This window comes from Chenopodium album, chromosome 1 (genome assembly GCF_948465745.1).
Source record: "Chenopodium album chromosome 1, dcCheAlbu1.1, whole genome shotgun sequence".
Taxonomy (NCBI): Eukaryota; Viridiplantae; Streptophyta; class Magnoliopsida; order Caryophyllales; family Amaranthaceae; genus Chenopodium; species Chenopodium album.
In genome coordinates, this window is record NC_137834.1 from 73,751,033 (window position 1) to 73,755,653 (window position 4,621).

Consider the following 4,621-nt stretch of genomic DNA (forward strand, 5'->3'; position numbering starts at 1 on the left):
CGTCAGGTTAGTTTATTTAAATAACCTGGTGAATGAAACCCCATAGGTGAACAAAATCCATACATTATTTTAGTTCCTAGTCTAGAGTCATTAAAGTGGACATAAATGGTCTCTTTGAATGGACTAGCATGTAAGATTGATTGGATAGCGCTGTTTCTTGGGCTATGGGAGCGTAGTGAAGCTCGGTCAATCACATGGGTATGCATGAATGAAGCATGATCGAACTATAAACCTACTTTGAAGTTCAAGCATAGAACTTCCGGATATATTAGTGGATTCCTTTGACATGAGTGGAACATTGATTTCATTCGATGATTGGTGTAACTGTGTACATTCAAACGTCTTGCCGTAACTGGAGATTATAAAGGGTGTTTCCTGGTTACCTCATGATTTGAGTGGGAGCCTTGGTTGCCACAAAATTGGATTGAGTCTACCTATTTAATTAGAAATGTGTCTTGGCCCCTTAAGGAGGGAGAATTCAGAAAATGTATGGCCATACTCAAATGGATTACAAAGTAATCATTTGTTTTGTAATTCTAACTCAGTTTCTCAAGAAAATATTTGTAGATTAATATGATCACGACATGAGATGCAATCATATTATCAAATCGACACACATTGACTTAAGGAATTTGAATATTGCGCACTTGTCTCAGACAAGTGGGAGATTGAAGGAATTGTGTCTTCGATAAGTGCAATTACTAGATATATCAAGGATCACTATTATGGAGATAATAAGTTCATTCTATTGGGGCGTCATCCTCTGTTGCTAGACTATGAGAGATGATATTTGGGCTAGTTAAATAGTCCAAAGCCCTTTAGAATGGATCCTATAAGGTCACACACAAGGGTAATGGGTTAAGCAAGTTAGAGGCCCATTAATGGGCCTCATGAACATTTAATTAGTCATAAGTATGATTGGGCTAAGTGTAGTTTGAGTGGGATTAGGAATTGGGCTTTGACTTGGACTATTATTTAGAGATATGATCTATAAATAATAGTCATGCCTAGGGTTGATTAATTAAGTCACAATTAACATACAGTGAATTGTGAATCTAAGAAACCGTCATCCAAAGTCCTCTCTCCTCTCAAACACACGGCCCTCTCTCTCCCCTCTCACCCACGGCCGGCCACCCTAGTGGTCCTCGTGGTGTTGCGCGGTGGTCCTTGGCTAGTTCGTTGTTCGTTCATCTCCGTAGAAGGTCGATTGAAGAGTTCTCTCGCGACTAACTAGCATTAGTGGAGGTCTTAATCCGTGCCCGTGGACCAAGTAGAGGAATCACACTTGAGGTTCTTTATCTCCCTATTTCTTGCTCGATCACCGGTGGAATCACGCTTCAAAGGTATTATTCTTACTCTTTATGTGTTATGCATGAGATCCTTGGTTAGGTGCTATATGAATATGATTCATGATTATTTCCGCTGCGTAGTACCTATAAACTCCTACACTTCCCCCTCAAGGGGAGGTGGTATTGAATATTGAGTTTGACCATGAGTTTGATTTTAAGTCGTCGAAGATCCATTTGGTAGTGCTTGATAAACTCGCCCAGAACGAGCTAGATGATCTATCTCATTTGGGTTAGTTCTAGGACTCGTGAACCGATTTTCTTCTAGAGACTTTGAATGTGCCTCCATTTCAAGATGTTCCGTGATTTTTGTTTGATGCTATTGTTCATCCAAGGAGAGATTTAATAAATCTTGTGATATTCCCAAGAAATGACCCCAATCAAGCGCTCCACTTGTCTCATTTTGTAGACAAGTTGGAGGTGGGACAGCGGCGTACTTAGAGACATATAAGTCTTGGAAGTCGTCATCCCATAATCCACACACTTTGATAATTGCCCCTAAGAGTGTTGTGGATAGAGGTTTCCCTATAGGTGTGATATAGTCTAAAATATTGAACGTATCACTTCCCATATGTTCCTCATATATATGAAATACCCCTAATGGGGATACATTATCGTTGGGTTTAGGCGTGGGAATTCTCCCATCGTCTACTAAATCGTGTACTTTGTGCTTTAGGACATAACAACGTTCGATATCATGCTCAACACCTCTATGATAAGCACAGTAAGCATTGCCATCCCATTGGGTAGATCGTTTTTCTGGTGGAGTGGGTGGCATTGGCCCTGTTGGTGTAAGTAAACCTTTTTCGTTTAATTTTTCTAACAACTCTTTGTAGCTCACAGGGAAATGTGTGAATCTTCTTTCTTTTGTCCATCTTCTTTGAGGATCATTACTGTGATATTGAGTTGTGCTATTATATTGCGCAGAAGTCGCAAATACATCAATAGAGGATAAAGTGTTATCATTCCCCTTCTTGTAGTTATTCTTAGGTTGAGGATGATGAGGCTTATTTGGTTTTTCATAGCAAGATCATCTTCAATCCTAGTAGCCACAGAATAAACCTTTTGGAATGTGTCAACCCAAGGTAACGTAGATGTTTGTTATACTTTTCATGACAATTGTCAATGAATTTTTGTACTAAATCGAGTTCAGGTGGCCTTTGGGCAAGGTGGGCCGCCTTTTCTCTCCATCTACCATAGAAACCAAGGAAACCTTCATTGTCGCCTTGCTTAAGCATTTCAAGTTCACGTAGAGTTGATTTGTACTCTATGTTATTCTCATATTGGGTAATGAAAGCCGAGACTACATCTTCCCATGTTGCTTTGAATTTTGGATCTAGCCTATAGTACAACTCTCTCACAGTTGGTTCTAGAGATAAAGGGTAAGTTAAAGCATAAAGCTTAGGATCAACTCCCTTTAAAGCCATAGTGCCAGTAAAGCACATTAAATGATTTTGCGGATTATTGGTCACCTTAAATATTGGCAAGTCCGTAGCTACTAACTTTTCTAGTAAAGTGAGTCTGGTAGGAGGAGAAAACTTTTCTTCATTGAAGTACTTGTTCCCCATTGTATAACGAAGAACATGCTTCTCAACCGACTCCTCTTTGATGGAAAATTGTTCCATCTTTTGTTGCAAAACTAAGCTTCTGCATTTTTCTTTTCAGCTTTTTCGAGTTTCTTAATCCTTCTCTCCTCGGCCTCTTAAGCCTTTTCTTCTCTCAAGCGAGCAATATCTTCTTCAAGTTGCTCTATGGATGACATTGTTGTTGGACTAGAACTTGTTTTAGAGGGAAAGTGGTTTGAAAGGGGTGGATTGTTTGGCGGTAAACGTAGAATGTGAGCGCCCGGGAGACTTCGTTCCCAAGCTTGAAAACCGACGCTAACAGAAGTACAAAAGGATAAGTAAATCAATACGCTTGTTTTAGGAATAAAGAAGAGGAAAGAACGCAGGATATATTCGAACGGATAACATCGCCTTTAAACAGTTCGTCAACCAAGATATTGTTTGAACGAGCCAATTTGTTTTTCGCAAAATAAAAAAGGCTCGTAGAAGAAGGCGCGCGCAAGTAACTATGTTGTGTGCGACTGGCGTGCGCATCCTAATCTCTTGCGCTAGTTGTGGTCGCGTAACTCAATGATTTGCGTGCGCCACCTGCTCTTGCAACTCGTTCTTTTTCAAGCAGTTATTTTTTGTATTTTTAATTCTTTTTTCTTTTATTACCCTTCGAATATGACTCAAAATTACGAAGAGACAACTTCGTAATTGGGAACCTAAACCAAACTAAACAGAAAAAATCTATCCTAACACGTCACACATAGTCACGTAATCAGATAAGCATACAATAAGCCAAGGTTCATGTAATGCCATTTTAAGGTCATAAGCTTGGGTGTCCAAAGGTACCATATCTTAAGGAACGATGCACAAATCAATCACTCAACGTGTTGACTCATTACATAGCCCTCCTAACATTTTGTTTGCAATATGGGTGGTGTTTTGGGTGTTTTTGTCCCTCGGGAGAGTTACAACACGAAGACTGGTCCGGGATGAGCTGTACCTGCAAAACAAACGGAGACACCTGTTGGGTGGTGCTCCGCCTCCAACGATCAAGTTAGTAACTTGAAAAGGAATAAAGAGTACGGAAATTTAGGTGGGAATCTGCTTGGATTCCAAGCTCAGGTGTTTCTCTGATGTAAGAGAATGCAGAGGTAATGAATGGTAAAAACGTGCCCTCAAAATGAGGGACATCTCCCTATTTATAGGGTCTTGGGGAATTTCCCCTGATTAGGTCACTGAACCCTAATCATTGGTGGGCTGCGCCGTTTTTCGGCGTTCTCGGGATTTGGGCCTAAAGGCCGCCTTTTTCCCTAATTATCTGGAATGACACGTGTCGAGCAGGGATTGGTCCACTTTAGGCCATCCTGAGGCTGACACGTGTCATCCTCTGATTGGACCACGTGGCGGGGTAAAATTACCCTAAACATTTGCCCCTCACGGATGTGACGTGGCACACCACGTGGCATCTGTGACACATGTCACGCTCCGGTTGGCGGTGATTTTACTGTTACAAAGTAATTGTTCACCTTCTGGGTAAATTACGGAAATGCCCCCAATTTTACCCTTTATATATAGTCGTTTACCCTCATAATTTTGTACGCTTACAAAAATTTCCAAGAGAGAAAAACTTTGAGAGAGCAGAAGTCACTTATTTGAGTCAGACGTGAGCAAAAAGGGCTTGCTCTTCAGCGATACAGCCGGTCCCGCCTACACTCAGAT